Genomic DNA, 19,444 nt, shown 5'->3' on the forward strand with positions numbered 1-19,444 from the left:
TGGTCGGCCCCTCTTCCTTTTGCCCTCCACTCTCCCTAGCATCAGCATCTTCTCCAGGGTGTCCTGTCTTCTCATTATGTGGCCAAAGTATTTCAGTTTTGCCTTTAATATCATTCCCTCAAGTGAGCAGTCTGGCTTAATTTCCTGGAGGATGGGCTGGTTTGATCTTCTTGCAGTCCAAGGCACTCTCAGAATTTTCCTCCAACACCACAGTTCCAAAGCATCGATCTTCCTTCTCTCAACCTTCCTTATGGTCCAGCTCTTGCAGCCATATGTTACTACGAGGAACCCCATTGCTTTAACTATGCGGACCTTTGTTGTCAGTGTGATGTCTCTGCTCTTAACTATTTTATCAAGATTGTCATTGCTCTTCTCCCAAGGATTAAGCGTCTTCTGATTTCCTGACTGCAGTCAGCATCTGCTGTAATCTTCGCACCTAGAAATACAAAGTCTTTCACTGCTTCTACATTTTCTCCCTCTATTTGCCAGTTATCATTCAAGCTGGTTGCCATAATCTTGGTTTTTTTGAGGTTTAGCTGCATGCCAGCTTTCGCACTTTCTTCTTTCACTTAGAAAAGCATACTAAAATTATGAAATAAACTCATCAATTAACAGCACTGAATATTAGACTTTAAAATGGTGGAGAGAAATGTATTATTCTGTTAAATTTATTAACAGAGCACATAGTGGTACAGATAGTGAAAATTATAATGAAAAGTTCAATGCCCTGGGAGAACAAAAAGATCTTTGCTTGATGCTAAAAAAAAGCAATGAAATAGATACATAAAAAAGAAAGAATAGGAAATACCACTATTAGTGCGATGAGCTCCAGCATCTGTTCCACTGTTCTGGTTGCTTCTGCTGGGCAGAAAGTTAAAGGCAATTATAGTAGCTGGAAATACCTGAAGCAGAAATTCAATGCTGGCCAAAGTCTCAGAGAATGGCATGCAAGCATAAACCCCACTAGAGCAGGTATATTGATGTCTAAATGAGATGACATTATTGGAAGAAAGTAGAAATCCATATGTTGGGGTTTATTGCATCTTGTGGGTATAGCTAACATACTCTTTAAAAAAACTGCTAACTTTATATGTGAACAGACAAGCCATTATTCAGTAAATAATCTGACAATATCCAGGTCTGGCAAAAAGACTTAGACAAAAACAGGAACCTGTCTTTTCCTCAAACATTTTCAAAAGAATTTGTTCATCGTCGTCGTCGTCATCATCATCCAGTCTTGTGGCATGCCAAATGCTAACAAGAGTGTCATCATATAAGCTTTCCTAAAGCCCAATCCACTTTTTCCAATTTGTGGCATTATGTCCTGAAAAAGAAACTTAACATTTTTATGTACTGATGGTTCTTGCAGGAATAGATGGGACTAAACAATTTTTGATAATGTTTATGATTTCCAATGAGATGTGCTTCTGTATTTGCTGCAAAAGCTATAGCCCCATGTTACCTCAAAGACTAGTCAATCCATTATTGCATGAGTTTCATTGTCATAAGGGCCCATGAATTGGGCCTTAAATAAAAATTATTACATTTTATCCTTAGAGAGGGGCAGAATCTGCACTCTTTTAATAATATGCTTTAAAAAAAAACTCAGAAAAGGTTTGTTCCTTATGTTCCTGAGATATGTACATTAGCATGACATCCACAGGACCTGTGCCAGGGTGTGTTCATTGATTAGGGTGAATGAAAAAGAATTATTTAGTTTTTTTCCCATTGTACGATGTCAGGAAAATGGATAAGAACCACGCTAAGCCGCCGTCGCACTCTAGTTTCTTTATTATTCTTACCCTATACAGAATCTTGCCAGACTAAAGGTACTCTAACTGATCTAAGTGGAAAAATATTCCTGGGACTCTAAGGCAGGGCCAGCCTAGCTTTCTTTGACGGCCTCCCAATGCTTTCTGGGCTGTGAGAATGCTTATCTCCCTGGAATGCGCTCTTTCCCCCCTCAGCAACAAGACCCATCACATCACCCCTCTCCTCAGGGAGACATTCCATCACATACGGCCACTGGATTTCTGTTTTAACTGTTCTAGTGTTTTAATCTTTGTTAGCAACATAGTCTTTTTATAAAAGTGGGCATCCATAAGAAAAATGACCATTTATGTATGTATGTATGTATGTATGTATGTATTGTATTCTTCCACCGCCCATCTCGAAAATGACTCTGGGTGGTTTACAAATGAATTAAAACAGTAGAAATTAAATATCACTGTAAAAGATACATTATAAAATATCAATATATCAATATAGTAAAAGCTCTAAAATATAAAATATGAAATCTAGAACCCAAGGTGGTGAAATCACAGTTTTGTTAAAATTTCCCAGGGCTGCATTATGGTGCTGGCCACCCCCATGACGAACTATCCCCCCTCCCACCCCAAGTGAGGTGGCAGAGCCACATCTTGAGCCCCTTCCAGAAGGCCAGGAGAGTGGGGGCTTGCCTTATCTCTGGGGGTAGTTATTCCAGAGGGAGGGAGCTATGGCAGAGAAGGCCCTCCTCCTGGACCCTGCCTATAAATAAATGAATTATAAATATGAATTTTATTTTCCCCTCCCCTCCCCCCTCCCCCTTCTCCTTTTAGTGAAAGCGTATATAAACAGAGCTGTTGTCTTTCATTACACTGTTTCCTTTATTAATTCTTACCAACACTACTCAGAACGCAAGTCAGCCTTGATAATTGGGAAAAGAAAGAGAAAGAACAAAGCCGGGAAGAGAGAGGACAGAAACAAGCATAATCCATAGGATCAATATACTGTATCATAAAAGGGAAATGTTTGGGTATCTATTTGGAAATAATGATCAGCCTGGTAGCAATCTTGGTGCTATGAGGAGATATCAGGAGGTGGGATAGGTGTTTAGAATGTTTAATGCTATTAACACAGTACACAGCTGGAAATGGTTGGAGGTGCATACATTGTGCAGCAATATTCATTTATTTATTTATTTATTATTCAAATTTCTATTACCACCCATCTCCCCCCAAAGAGGGAGATTATTCTACCTATTAATGTGGGGAAAGGGTTTCTTATACCTATGGGCAGCTATTCTGATCACAAACATGTGATAGCAATCATGTGACAGCACTTAGAATAATACAAGTAAATTATGTGCTCAAGAGGCCTCCATGAGGAGTAGTATCACTGGATAGATTTACATTTGCCTGAAATATTGTTGCAAGCTGGGCTGCATGAGAATCCACAGTTAAGTGGATACAGAGCTGGCTCAGAACTTGTACTCAGAGAGTGCTCATTAATGGTCCTCCATCAAACTGGAGAGAAATATTGAGAGGGATCCTTTATTCTTCCATATTTTTATTTATGATTTAGATGAAGAAGTGGAAGAATACTTACCAAATTTGCAGATGACACCAAAAGACAGATATGGAAGAACAAAATAAGTTTGATAGGTTAGAGAAATGGACTGAAGGTAAGGGAATGAAATGTAACATAGACAAATGCAAAGTTTGTTTGCTTAGCAAATGAGAATCAAATTCCTGGCTGTAAGGGAGAAGACCTGGCTTCGTAATTGTACTTGTGAAGAAGATTCCACTTCTTCATAATATTTGATCGTGAAGTGAATATGAGCAAGCTATGTAATGTGGCTACAAAAGAAGACCAATGCAATTTTAGGCAGCATCAAGTATAAATTCCAAATCATAGGAAGTAATCAGTCCAATCTATGCTGCTTTGTTAAAACCTGCACTGAATAATGTGTCTGGTTCTGGGCTCCACACTTGAAGAAGGATTCAGACAAATTGGACCAGGCTCACAGAAAGGCAGTTATGATGATCCAGATGCTAATTAGAACCATCCTAATAGCAAAGATAGCTTGACAGGGAACCAATTACCCAAAGATGTGGTAGGCTCCCCTTCACCAAATGTGTTCAAGCAAAGGCTAGGCACTCATCTAGCTTTAATCTGGATTTGGATGCTCTGGTCTGGATTCCTGCATTCAGCAGGAGTTTGGACAGCCAAAAGTTTCCCTTCCAACTTCACAAAACTAGATTTTAACAGAAGCCAACAATCCTCTGATTTCAAACAGAAAACCCTTAGTTCAGTCATGATAAACATTTATTATAAATCAAATGACTTCTTTATGATCCTCAGTGCTATAACAGAACTAGAAACACATGCCCAAGGATTTTTCAGGCCTATTCCCATAGTGCTAAACCACAATTTAACATTATTTCTTAATGTGACCAAAGAAACAAACTAAGTGAACTTGAAGCACATGACAGTCCTGGATCTTGGTTTGCTTGCTCAAATATAATAATAATAATAATAATAATAATAATAATAATAATAATAATAATAATAAAAAAATACCCATCCAAGTTAGGCAGTCAAAATCCATTCAAGTCAATGGCAGTTGCCTACCTATATATAATTCTAATTTAAGAACTCAGGTATGTTGGTTTAGCAGGACAAAGCCCCAATCTTTGTGACTGTAAAGGAATGTAGAGATGACCTTGATGAAGGAACAGATGAGCCATTTTTTAAATCCATTCAATCATGTCTGATTCTCAGAGACTGCCTGGACAAGCCCCTGAGGTTTTCTTGGCAAGGTTTTTCAGAAGTGGTTTGCCATTGCCTGCTTCCTAGGGCTGAGATAGAATGACTGGCCCAAGGTCAGCCAGCTGGGTCTGTGCCTAAAGTGGGACTAGAACTCACAGTCTCCTGGTTTCTAGCCTGGTTCCTCAACCACTACACCAAACTGGTTCTCAAGAGATGACCTTGGTCCTGGGAAAGTGGAAAGCATGAAAAAGAAATCCAGAATAACTCCACCTTGATTCTATTTGGTTTAAAAGGGAGCAAAGAGAAACTCTGACTGGTTTTCAAGTCTGATATCAGCCCCTTCAGGTAGGCTAGGTCAGGAATCAAAAACCACAAGGACTATCAGAACTCTACGTTAATGTTGTAGGATATAATGACCGAATCTTGAAAGTCTGTTAGATCTCTCTCTGCCCCCTTTCAAACCAGAATCAAGGTGAGGTTACTGTGAGTTTCTTTCTCATGCTTTCCACCTTTCCAGGACTGAGTTACTGGTTCTCCTCCCTTAATGGCTCATCCACTCCTTCATCAAGGTCATCTCTACATTCATCTACAGTGACTAACTTTCTGCTCTTAGAATAGGAAAGGAAGGAAGGTTGTTGTTTGCTCCATTGTTGTTTGCTTTCTTGGGATACTGTCTACTGTCCTCCATTCACAATAAAACAGCAGGAATGTGGAAAACTGGCTTAGTCATTTGATGTTACTAAGAGGATTCTTTAACTATTGGCCTGAAATCATAATTATTCAGGGTAGGTGGCTCTTCAGCTTTTCATCATTTGTTTCTGGTTTTATCGGAAGGTATTTAGCAGAAGAAAATTTAATATAAAATTCTCTGGACTGGGGGACAGTTTTATTTGAAAGAAAGCAACCGCAAACACGCATCATATGATGCTCTTACATTTCTCCCTTTATCAAAAGTTTATGTTGGAAATCTTCTCACAGGGCTGCACCAGGCAGTTTTAATGCAGTGTAACATTTCCTGCCACCAAGGATGTATCAATATCAAACTATAATTTGAACAGTTTATTTTGAAGCCAAAATTTGCAATTAAAGCCAAAGAAGCATTTGAAAGCCTCAGGAAAGGCATTTTGTAGGACAATTAAAATTATACTTTAACAAGAATTTTAGAAAAACACACACACTAAAAGCCAGCTTTGAATTGTCAAGATCAACAAAGTGATCTGAAGTGCATTTCACTCTCTAATTAAAATCATTCAAAAACCATTATAATCAGTGCTTGTTGAAGTATTTCATCCTTCACTAAGAATTCTGTTGGGGGGGGGGCACACACAGAGTCCTTTTGGAAGAGAGTCATTGAAATAATTTTCAAAATTGTTAATTATTTACATAAATAGATTTAATGACTGGATATCTGAAAAATGAAGGCATTATACACAACTCTTCATCATACATTTTAAATATAGAGTGTTTGAAAGCTTGGGTTTAACCTAAAATCTACAACTCTTGCTATTTAAATAAGATATGTATGTAAAAATGAGAATGAGAACGCACAAGAGTTATTTGGCATGACTGTTCTGTAATGGTTGTCTAGTAGCACTGATAGCATTAGTCACACCAATGCCATCAGGGCTGTAGAGAGAGACTGCAGGGACGAGCAGATGTTATAATGTCAAAAACATATTTTAGAGCTGAAGCAATTAGCACTCTATGAAGATCAGATTTGGAGATGTGATTTAATTTCCAAATTGAATCCACTTTCCAAATCAAATTGGAAAGTTAAATCAAATAATGGAGTCATATTTTATATCTTAAAATAAATTTGAATAGTTTGGATAATTTTATGAATGTGCAGATTTTTTTAAAAATTATTTGGAAATCTGAATTGAATTGGGCCATTTCAGTTACAACATCCAAATCAAATTAGATTGATTTTATGAATCTATTCAAATCATCAAAGCAGACTGATTTGGCAAATCAAATGACTTATACAAATCATATTTTTGCCTGATTCTCATCCACACACCCAACAATCATGTCATCTGCAGAATGTCATAATTAACATTAATTTTGATAATTTAACATGAAGACTGAGGAAAATAAGAAGATTCTGCGTTTTTCTTTGATGGTGTTCTTTCTTTATAGTAGAAGTTTAAATGGAAACATATATGCCTCTCTAGTTAAAACCAAAGGTTTTAATTAAACCTAAAACTGGCTGAAGTCTTTTGTCAATACTCAAAGGGTTTTGCATGGGGCAGTTAGAAGCATGCAACATTAAGTCCAGTGGAATATATTTCCAGGTTATTATGAGAAAACAGGAACATGTCTTGTGAGATTTCATTGTGGTTTCTTTCTGCTGAATGCCTAGGTATATATCTGGGTACAGATTTTAAAAATGTGTTATTTATTTATAAATAATAAAAGGATTTATTTGCATTTTCGGGGAGAATTCTGAGGACCATAGCTACGAATTCTTGAACTTCATTGACACTATTCTGTTTACTTTGCAGATAATTCACTTATATCTGTGTTCCCTAGTGACCCATCCTTAAGAGTGGTCCAGTTGATTTGACATTGCTTGTGCAGAATAGATATTTTTTGCTCTGATGAGGTAAATATGCTAGACCTTTGTTTCTCTAAGCTTATAAAATAGTAGAGGTTAGCTAAGTGGACACACAAAGTGATAAATTTCTTCTTTAAAACAGGATGTAATTCAGTCCGGTCTAAAGCAGATATTGAAGAGGACTTTGAGTAAGACCTTTTCTGAACACTTTCACATTGAATAACTTCTAGTCTCAAATTTTCCTTTTGAAAAAAAAAAAGCTAGATGTGGCACCTTAATTCTAGAGTTTCCTGAATGAGATGAACCACCTAAATCCGTTTCAGTCTGGCTTCAGCTATGATCATGGATCAAAATTTGGACAGCCCGGCTAGATAGAACTTAGAACAATTTCAAATAACAGTATGGAATCCTTTTCAAAACTACACGGATTACTTATGGTGTCCATTTTATTTGGCATGCTATTTAACATATACATGAAATTACTAGCACAGTTATCTGAAATTCAGGATTCATGACTTTGTATGTTGATAGTATCTTTATTTCTTTCCACCTAAATCTAGGGATCACTTAGAATCAATTTCAAATATAGCAGTATAAAAATTTCATGTCCCTGTTCCTATCATTTCTATTTACCTATGATAATCCTTCAGGTCAAAAATAAGGAAGTTCAGCTTAACAGGGAAGCTGTCCTACATAGAGAGACAGGAGTAGTTGTCATGTTCACTGATTCAATGTAGTTCATACATCCTAACGTGTCACATGCCATGGCGCTGATGCGCGTTTCTGTTTTGGAGGGAGTTGCTGTGAGACCTTGTACCAAGCTCCGTATGTGAAATCAGGACAATGGAATGTGTTTGGGTTATGTTATCTGTTCAAGGCCTTTTCCCGCAGACCATCAGAAACCGTTAGGAGCACCTGGGATTGTGGACTTGAAAAGATTCTATGGGGGGAGGGATTTCGTTTGCACCAAGGGTTTTTAGTTTGAATTTGCCGCGCTTTCATCATTCTCAGCTTTCTCTGTGATCCTGCATGCTATTCTTCAATAAATCAGATATCTTTGAAACCTTGCTTATGAGTCTGATGTACAATAGAATAGGCAATCATTACAGTAGTGTTCTTTCATCTGTTCCATCTTTCATTTAATCTGGTTTACGAGTGTTACTGCTATCCCACACCTTTCTGACTTGAAACAATGGCCATTATCCATGCCATCTTTGTCCTGAATAGACCTAGAGAAAGTTGGTATGCTGCCACTGTGAACCTGCCCTGCAAAACAGTTTGGAAATTTAGGTGGTGCTATAGCCATCTAAGAGATCCACTTAGAGAGGACATACAATTTCCATGTTACAACAGCTTCATTGGCTACCAGTCATAAATTCAAAAGTATTGGTAATGATGTGTCAAACCCTATTCTACTTTCACTCTGTTGAAAAAGCACATTTCTCATCAGCTTGAAGTTCCTTCTCTCTGTCCCTTCTGCATCAAAGGCACATTTGAAATAACCACAACTGATAGCCATCTTGGACATTACTTTTATTGAATAAGCAGGATAGGAATTTAATAAGTAAGCATACATTTATATAGATGATTTATTATTTGAAATTTTAATGCTTTGTCCTAATAATAATAATAAACAGCAACATAATTTCTGTATGATAATCTACAAAATCCAGACCTTCAAAGGGATATGGAGGGAATTGATTATTTTCCCACATGGTTAAGGCACCAGGCTAGAAACCAGGAGGCCGTGAGTTCTAGCCTTAGGCATGAAAGCTGGCTGGGTGACCTTGGGCCAGTCCCTCTCTCTTTGCCCAGCTCACCTCACAGGGTTGTTGTTGTGGGGAAAAGGAAGGAGTATTAGGTATGTTCCCCACCTTGAGTTATTTATAAAAATAATAAGGGTGGGATATTTAAAAAAAGGAAGAAAATCCATAGTTTATATTTGCTCATAATAAAAGAAAACACATTCTAACTTAATTGTTGCTACAATGATGCTTTTAAACCATTTGTTTGGAGCAGAGCTCGTTTTCCTCCGTGTCTTATTTTTTCTTTACTTGGATGGGTGTTCTAGAATTTGACAATAAAAGTACTGGAAGATAGACAGACCAATAAAGATTCTGTCAGGAACCTGATGGAACATTGCCAGAAAGAATAGCTGTGCTTTCCCCCAGTATTCTGACTTGTTTGAAGGAGGGTATAAAGGTGCAAGGTTGATCTATTCCTTTTTGACAATTCCCCTTAATATTTCCAGAAGTCTTATAAACCCTGTGTAAAATATTCTCCAAAATACAGTCCCACCTTGGCTATCAAATAACCAAGTATTGCATTCATACATGAAAGTGCCCATCTTTATAAACATTGCTTCTCACCTTTTGCAAGAAAATACTCAAAAGCTGCTGGATATGAGTATACACAGAAAGCAGGGGAGAAAATTTGGCACTTTTCATTTCCTTTTAGTTCCCATGAAAGATTTTATCCCTGCCTTAAATCTTAGATGGTGTAATCATCCTAGCCAGTTTAATTTACTTCTGTCATCATATGTCTTCATTTACATGTTGTATCCGGCTCACTAAATCAAATAAAATATATGATCCATATAACACACAACAATACACTCTTTTGGCTCTAAAGCAGTGTAAGAAAGAACACTTATTTTCACACTTTTGAGAATAAAGCAACCAATTGATATTGTAATAGGGTAGTAGCAACAACAAAAGCAAAATTAAACATGCAGTGGTGGTGATCACTTCCTTGAGAGTTTACTGGTAGAATCAGAAGAGAACGTTATTTTAATTAATAACTCAGGGTTGTTCATTCCTTTCCTTAATGCAGTATCATTCTACATTCAACCCTCCATGGGATAAAGAGAGAATAAATTGACTGTATCTTCTTGACAGATGAAACCGTGAGATACTTTAGGATGGGAGCAAGATGTTCTTGTCATTATTGTTATTATTACCAGCAACAAAAATCAATAATTTGTTTTTATATTCCTTTTCCTTTCAAAGAAGCCCAAAACAATGGACAAAAACAGACATAAAACCTGCAATAAAAGCAATTTAATAATTACAATAATAATACAAAACTACCTACCCTCATCAGGGTTGTGAACATTATTAATGTTGTGAAGGCTATCAAAAAGGCAATCTGATCCTGGAAGCATTGTCACTGCAGATGCCTCTGAATAGGCACAGTTTCAGCTGTGATTTCAAACAAAGCAGTTCAAGGGCAGGTCTAAAAAAAAAATCAAGGTGGCAGCCAAGAGCATGTGATTGAATAATCCATCCATGACTTTTGGTACACCCTGTATATGATTTCCATACATCTAATGTAATATTCTCACAAACTCCCAGAATCATATAAATTGCCACACTATAATAGGATTAAACATGAATGTGAGCAAGTGAATGAGGAGCTGATTTATTTCCAGTTGTTTCTCCTTCTCCATCTGCATTAGAGATGCTCACTGAAGGATGAATATTGAAGACTGAGAATATTCAGTAGATATGTCAATGGAATATCCCTTATATCTAACCCAGCATAGGCACGCCACCAAAAGAGGGAATACACAAAACAGTGTGGTCTTTACCAAACAGGAACCGCACAAACCCTACATAACCATTGCACAGCTTCCAGTTTTATTGTAAAAAGCATCCAACATCACTGAATGTAATTGTCTTGCTTCCCATTGGCCATCCAGGTTATAGGCTCACCTCCCTTCGATATCTAATTAGGAGAACGGGAGCTTCTGATGAGATTCTGTTTGCTAATGTGAAGGCTCCAGGAGTCATAAGCAGGGGCTGTTAAGATGAGAATGAATTAAAGGGAACAATGAATAGAGTAGTATGGCAAAGCCTACCTTTTAGCCATACATTTTGGAGAGTCGGATTATTTCCTGCAACTGTTCAGTGGTTCCTCTTACACCTGACGGGATGCAAAGAGCACATATGCAAATTGATCTCCCAGCTGCAAGGTAATTAACATGGTTGGCTGCGGGAGGCAGTTCCTTCACCCAGTCTGCCTCATTATTATTGTAGTAATTTAACAATCCCCTCAATTGGCAGCCTTTGAGTGAGGATGAAATACAATTAACTTCCTGTTTTATGGGAACTCTCTTAAAATAAACTGTCATTTGTGAGTTCAAATTAAAGTGATGTTTGAATATTTTTTTTTCTCCATCTGAAAAAAAGCTTTGATTTCAGCATGGTGATTTTCTTTCTGACTGCTAGATCTTTTCTCCTACAACAGTAATCCCACAAATAAAGAGAAGCATTCTTTATAAAAGAGGACATTGAAGTGAGCATATGGGCTTTGAATACCAATCTAACCACAAGGCCACTCAAAAAAAATTTTGGTGGGTTGGAGATTGGCACAAGGTGCTGCCGTTTCCTAAGGTCAAAGGGCCAGGGGTGTCCATGGAAACCAAAGTTTTGTCAAAATGGCCATGGTCATTGCACAGTGGCACAGTGCAGGCTCTGCCTCTTTTGTCACAATATATCTACAAAAAGAGTGAAGCTTAAATCATGATGGCGCCGTTGGAAAAAAATTCTGAGTTTCCTCAGCAATCTTCTCCCTTCTCAGTTGCCTAACTGATGAGGTTTTAGGTCAGTCTCTCTACTCAGTCAATGCACAATTTGTGAAATCTCCAATGCCTTTATTAAGAGTCTACAGCATTCTGGTCAAGCACACAAAGAACACATTCCTTGGGCACATGGTTTCCCACGCACTTGGTGAAGCAAGTCTATATAGACAGTCCAGAAAAAGAATTTGCAGTGGCTATTACAAGCATCTAGTCAGTTTTATTCATTCCTGCCTACTAAGAAACCAGAAAGTCTTCTATTTACTTCTGTCATCAGTTAGCGCTTAGCTTTTGAGGAATTCTTCCATTTGCAGTAGCAGCAGCTAATGCTTCACTCCAATCTTAGCAATATCCTGGCACCTACAGGGTAACATAGCCTTCTGCTAGGAGTAAGTGACTTCCTTGTTTAGAGAGAAAATGGAGTTAGTGTAGCTAAGTAGAATTCACTCCCACACACAACCCCATGTAGCCATCTTCCATACTGCAAAGCTCATGTCCTCATTTGTCACCCATGTGAATGACTTTGAGAAGGATCTTCAAGGCCAAAAAGTCACACAAGTGAAACTCCACTTATTTTTATGTATGTGATGCATGTAAAAGGAGAGGGCTTCAATTGGGCAACCACCTTGGCTTTATTGATCCACCCTTGTGGACACCTCGGCCCTTCCCCTTCAGCCTATGTTTTGTTTTGGTTCTATGTGAGTAACGCCATTCCTCAGGATCCTGCTCTGAGCAAGACATTAGAGCTGAGGCACCAAGGAGACTGCTGGTGTTGAATTATGTTGTCTCCACATCACAAAGTGCCTTGCCAAGGCAAATCAAAGCCATCTCAGTCAGATCTAGTACCTAGATGTTAATGGCTGACAAAGAGAAATTAAAGACAGTGGGAACTGGTGCAAATATCTTGATATAGGGCTTTTTTCTAAAATAAAAAATATGAAACTGATTACATTTGTTTTGTATCCAATATTAAAAGCTTAGTGTGATATCATAATTAACTGCTTTTCTATTCATTTCAAATTGCTACTAACCTCCCACCTAAAAGGTGGTTGCATATCTGTAAATACGGTATAAATTATGCCTGAGCCCAGATTCTTAAACTGCTGTCTTTCACCAATCTCCACCCTTCACCAAAGTCATCTATTGTCTGCCTTTTTTGTCTTTGTCATAGGAAAACCTTACCTTGGACTGCAAACATTTATTTATGTATTTAATTCAGTGTCAAGGACACCCAACTCCTCACAGACTTTGGGCAGCTTACCATTTAAAAACAACAACGTGTATCCAAAAGAAAAAAGAATATGGCCAACCTGTAACATCTGGACTACTTAAAATTCTTTTAATTATTAAAGACCCCACACAATGGATTCAAAGTATATATTCCTGGACAAATTCTCTGTATCCTAAGTGGGTCTGCATGTACCTTCAACTTGTCGGACTGCTAGCAGTAGTACATTAGCTTGTAAAAGAGTCTCTAGATTAGACATCCTAGCTTGCCTAAAATAGTATGAACATGTTTAGAATGGAACTTGACTTTGGTTTCACTTGTGACATATGGGCCAGAAAGTTCTGAAACTGATTGGGACTGTTCTTGCTGGTAGCAGTGAATGCTGCATGGGCCACAGGTACAACCAAAACTAATAACCTAGGCTACACATTCCCTGTCCAGCTAAAAAGCATTATGTGAAAGCTTTGTTTTACTCAATGCCATGATCAGTGGCAAACGTCAATATCTACAGGCCCATCAGGTGACAACAGGGAAATATGGAAGGTTGTAATGTGGAAAGTAAAAGTAAATTAGAAAGAACTGGAAAGAAAAGAGAGAACAGAGAACAGAGATGAGAAGAGAAGAGAAATGAAGAGGAGGAGGGAGACATGTATGCTCATGACAAAGAAGTGAATATAACTGCACGAAGCATGAGTGATTTAAGTGGCCATAATGAAAGACAGAGAATTAGGATGGTGAGAGGTTCTGAAGGTGGGGTAGGGAAATATTTGATTTTGATGAAAAAGAATGGTGTGCAAGTACTCAAAAGTGTAGGGAAATAGAGTGAGTGGTGTTGATACAACTTACACTTCTCTTTCTTTTCTCCTCCCTTTAATTGCTTTTGCTTACACTTTCTTACTCAATTTCTTTCCTTAATATTGTTTACCCTGAAAAGGAGTTTGTTGGGCATGTAGGTATAATTTCTCTTTTGATAAATTACTGTTTTATCCAGCATAAGATAGCTTTCTATTCCTATGCAGAATAGTTTCAGAAAGCAATATTCTTTGCTTTCTAAAAATATAAAAGCAACCCTGCAAAATGTGATTTGCAAGGAGCTAAATGAGAGTTTAGTCCATTCCCTATTTTTAAAAGCATCATCTCCATATTGTTCTTCTTCCTGTTTTCTTAGCATGAGGAAATATAAACATGAGATACTATCATCTTTTGTGCCACCCTATTCTACTGATGGATAAATTCATGTTGTTGTTTATTGTCACCGCTGTGTTATTAGCTGGTCTGGAGCTGAAGCTGCATGACTGTCGTTGTTATAAATAGGCCCCTCTATTCTAGCCATTTTATTCTTCACAGGGCAAGCGATTTTAAAACATACCCACTTTCCTATATGAAAGAACTACTAAAGAACATCTTTTTCACTGAATGCATTTTTAATTTGATTAGACTTTAAAAACATTGCAATTAAATTTTCCTTTAAAACGTAAGTTATTAGTTCATAATATTTTATAAATAACAGTATAACTCTCTCATACACTCACACACACACACAACAGACACATATATAGCTGTTAAACTGTTTTCTTCAATTTTGACATTATGATTCAATATTTAAATAATGAATTAAACCTAGAGCATATTGACTCATGCTGTTTCATCTTGCCTCTTCTTTGGTATAAAGCAAATTTGACAGCTGAGAGTTGACAAATTTTATTAAGCCAACTTTTGGAGTCTGGGCCACAAACATTCTTCCATGAGTACTTTTTTTTTTTTTTGCAACAATTGAAGCTCAATATATCCAAAGTTCTTAAAGGACTGGAAAATTCCAGATTTTGGGAGATACAATAATAAAACTTTAATATCTTCAACTCTTAACTGCCTTTGAAAAACCATTTATTATCATTTTTTAAAAATCACTGAATGTTGACAATATACACGAAATCTGGAATAGAGAATTGGAGTATTCCATATTGTCCAATCAATGGCTTCAGGCTTTAACAAATGTTAGATATGTTTTTTACAATCTAAAAACGTATTTGGTTGAGAAAAAAAATAACCTTTTTTGGATCAAATAATGTTTTTAAAACATCTGTCATCCTTTCTATGTTCGAGATGTAATAATTTTGAAGGAACTTTGGTACTTAGGTTATTGTCATGTTCACTTGTAATTCTTCATTGGTTCGATATTTTTTATGTAAGATGCTAAAATTAGAAAGCAAGAATCACTGGCCATTATACAGATGAACTGAGGAGGACTTTCAAGAGTTCAGCACTGTTCCAAGTTCTCATTCCTCAATTTTTTATGGAGATTTATGTTATGCAACCCTGACCACTGCCTCATCCCAAATGCTTGATTTATTATTATTATTATTATTATTATTATTATTATTATTATTATTATTATTATTATTTTCATTCATTCAGCAGTGGATGTCTCAAATATTGTCCTTCCTTGATAGAACTATTAAGTGACTAAATGTGTTTTATTCAGGACGTTGGACAGGGTCAGTGGAAGTAGTCCATCTGCCTGGCTTTTTATCCACCATTTTAACACTTAATTTAATGCCCTTCCTCACTGTTAAGTTGAAGTGCTATCCAGTCATCTTTAAGTTAGCAAAAAAACCCTTTATCTATCTGGCATGTGCCCTCCCCATTATTTCCCCATAGCTTGCCTCTCTTGCCTCTGTTCCCAATCAGTTGCCTGAATTCTCTCTAAAGTAATGGTGACAAAACCTAAAAATTGTATACACTTTGAGGCTGCCCCAGGATTATATTGGGATATAGGGAAACACAACTTTAACACCAGTACAGCTGTCGATGACTGAAGATTTATTAAACGTTGATTCTTAAACAGGGTTATTTTTGTTCAGTGAAAGTAGAGAAGTCCAAGTGGTCTGCTTCAAAATGACATTTTGGGGACAAAAAGGAAAATAAGCACTGCCAGGGCATATTTGTACCAAGGTTGAATGCAAGTGGGGAAAGGCTCTAAGTCTACATTCATAAAAACTCTTTCTCAGAAAGCTGAATGAGACTTCTGAATGTGCATATACAGGATAACACTGCTGACTTTATTTGAATAACCATTGTATAATATACATTTTGAGGTCCATATCTGCCCCAGAAACAGTTATCATGTCCCTGTGTTTTTCCCTTGTTAGATAAAAAGCATTTGCAATGAAATATGGCTCATGCTTTTCACACTATACACTCCAGTGTAACAAAAACATTGACACTCTGTATGAAATCTTCATTCCCAAAGGTTGTTTTTTCTTAGCATTTTTATAAACCAGACATCTTCTCTAATATTATACTGGCTTTCATATAATACTAAAATATTGTCACCCAGAAGGGAGATAAGCTGCTTTCTCTTATAATCAGTGATGATTAATGATGACAAATGTTTGGTTTTGAATGGGGACGCCTTCTTTCAATCACCAATACATGGAATATAGAACTTCCCTGAAAGGAACATCTACCTGTAAAAGTTTGGAGAACCCACTAAATTTGTTGGGGACTTCCTTAGGAAATAAGGTTGCACAACTCTTTGGGGCTGAAATTCTGGCCCACTTCTACAAAGTAGGAGGATAACACGAAGAAGTGAGTGGAAGTATTACAAAAGCTATTTTTATTTAATCGAATTATAATTTATTTTAATCTTAATTATACATATTAATAAGAATATTCGATATGTGTGGAATAATTCTTCTTTCTCTCACATTAAAACTTACAATTTGGCAGCAGTTTGGGTGAAACTTGGGGGCTGCATCCAAAGATTTATTGATTACATCTGACTAAGGAGTCTCAGGCTACAGTATAATCCCTGTTTTAAATCAACATGCAGTGACATTTTTGTGTATATTTCTTGGGCATTCTATCAGTGTTAATTAAATATTGATAGAAAAAAAAAGAAGTGTAATCTTGCATGATGACTCTAGAGAAGTTAATGTGGTCAGCAGTGAGTAGTAGATTTATCAACACAAAATAATCAAGTGTATTATTACCCATCTATTACTATTGTAAAGCAAGGTGGAAGAGAAGATGACTGAAGTCATTCTGAAGTCTTATCTAACACAGATCTCCTAGCAAAAAGGGAAAGGGAACTGTGCTTTCCCTTGGTGTACTTTCCCCAATGGTTCCATGAATGATATTGTCTATCTTTGGCATAAGGGTCTCTCATGCTGACCTCAGGACAGGCAGAAATTATAATGCCACACAATTTTAAAAAATGAAAACTTTTATTGTTCAAAATTAGAGGTATGAACGAAACCAATTCAAAAGGCCTCATTCGAAGTCTATAGCGAAGATCTGCAGATAAACTGTTCCAGGTGGAATGCATTTTAATGAATTGGGCAAGTGGCAAGGTATTAGTACAAATGTGCATCTACCCCACGATTTGATTCAGGCACAGTTCAGGACTTCAGAAAACAGTCTGACCCAGATCCCATTAAATCAGAGGCTGCCTGATTAAGTTCAGAGCCAAATCAAATCAGACAGCCTCTCATTCAGAGTCAGACTGAGTATTTGGGCACAATTTTTGGACAGAACTAATAGCATTTTCTGGAAAGACCATTCTGTAAAGTAAAGATTTCGATTCTGGAGTACAGGCACTCCAATTGTACAATAACCTCCATGTGGAATTATGACTGGTGCATAGCTTTGTCAACTTTTGGGGTCAGCTTAAGACTGACCTGTTTGCTGAGTTTCTTTGTTGCTGGTGTTGTTGTATCTCTTACTCTGGAGAGAAATATTATAAACATATAATCAAACAAATTCATACACAATAGTCCATATATATCTGGTACCATTGCTCACTCAGTTCCACTCCTCTCATTACCCTCCCTCTTCTGATCCTGATGTTCTCTGCAGAAACAAAATCTAAATGTGGACTTTTTTCTTCAGATTTAGTTGTAGTGTCCACCTCTCCAAAGGCAAAGCCATTCTGGGGCTACTAACAAGTTTCAAGTAGCCCCATTTGACTCAGGAATAGTTGCATTAACTGCATGTACATTTTTTTCTAATCCATTCAATTGTGTCCAATTCTCGAAGACTGTCTGGACAAGTCCCTGCAGTTTTCTTGGCAAGGTTTTTCGGAAGTGATTTGCCATTGCCTCCTTCCTGGGGCTGAGAGAGACTGGCCCAAGGTCACCCAGCTGGCTTTGTGCCTAAGTTGGGACTAGAACTCAGTCCCTCGGTGTTCTAGCCCAGTGCCTTAACCACTACACCAAACTGGCTCCCGCATGTACATAATGATTAATAATTACTGATTACTGTAGGAGTACTGGGGTTTAGCTACTATGTATTAGCAAACCAAAATGTGCCTGCCTACAGATTTACAAGCCAGTGTTTTAATACTCACTGACAGATAGTATGGAACTGTATGTCATTGTCAATTTTGAGTAGCCTCCAACTTCTACGGACTGTACAGAGCAAAGTCTATGCCTTTTTTCTAGCAGTATATAGCCAGTGAGCAAATTATGTTCCAGTTCAAAGCTATTTTGAAAGCATACCATTTCTTCTCATGCTATTAGTCTCCTTTATCTCCTTTACTAGATTACAAGGATAAAGTTCAAATTAAACAATGAACCAGAACACAGAAGAAACAAGGGAGAAATACATTTCAGTTGCTCTGGGATCATCTGAAAGCAAGCACAACATTATGTGCAACTGATTTTAATTGATTATTTGGAACTTTAAATATCAAAGATAAAATGCTGAAAGTTACAAAAAAAAATGTGCAGCATGGCAAGCTTTGCTGTGATCCTGACAAATGGATTTATTTAATATTCATACTCCTGGTGATTAATTTGTCTTAGTGCCATGTGCTCCTGCTTACACAAGCCAAAACACGCAGTTTGGAGCTGATCTGCCCTACCTGTTTAATCCCTATACCCTCCCCAAACTGAAGCATAGGCAACATGCTCCAGAACATCATGAATATTGATGTTAAGGGCTATAACAGCTAAGGAGGAGAAAGACCGGTGAGAATCAGGTGTCCATTCTTACAACAGAGATAGTCTTGTCACCATTATCTATAATCCATATATCTAATATCACAAGTGATTCAAAAATATACTTATATTCATAAGCACACTTACTAGATAGTCATTCCCTTTAAATTCAGCCATGAATTTTGGATAAGCAGGCCTTTTTAAGCTACAAAGTGGGGATAAATAACACTAATGTTGAGGAACTGGTTTGACTGTGTGACTTACGTTTATTTCAGTTATTATTTATTATTTTGTTATACTGCTCTTCCAGAATTGCCCAGAACAGTTTAAACAGTCTCCTCTGAAAGGGAAAAATTGCTTGCCAGATTGTGCTGTGTAAACTTTTTAAAAGAACCATTAAAACACTCTTCAATAAAACCATAAAAATAAAACTACCAATCTTAAAGAAAGCAAAAAAGAAAGGAAATGCAAATATTAAAACAAGGATCATTGTGAGGAGGAAGAGGAGGAGAGGGAAAGAAAGTAATCTGAAAAACAATTGAAAAGGCAGTCTGGTCCTGGAACAGTTGTGATCCTACACATGCCACAGGGCACAGGTATGTTTTGAA

The 19,444-nt window shown here is 37.1% G+C and overlaps 1 long non-coding RNA gene across 1 annotated transcript; it reads right to left on the reverse strand.

The window, feature by feature from the left end:
• Window positions 1-11,723: 11,723 nt before the first annotated feature.
• Window positions 11,724-17,609, reverse strand: LOC134488280 (uncharacterized). The gene is made up of 2 exons (XR_010066953.1): window positions 17,577-17,609; window positions 11,724-12,029 (listed from the first exon to the last, which is right to left on the reverse strand). It is a non-coding gene; the product is annotated as an uncharacterized LOC134488280 (long non-coding RNA).
• Window positions 17,610-19,444: the final 1,835 nt, after the last annotated feature.

Source organism: Candoia aspera, chromosome 1 (genome assembly GCF_035149785.1).
Source record: "Candoia aspera isolate rCanAsp1 chromosome 1, rCanAsp1.hap2, whole genome shotgun sequence".
Classification (NCBI taxonomy): Eukaryota; Metazoa; Chordata; class Lepidosauria; order Squamata; family Boidae; genus Candoia; species Candoia aspera.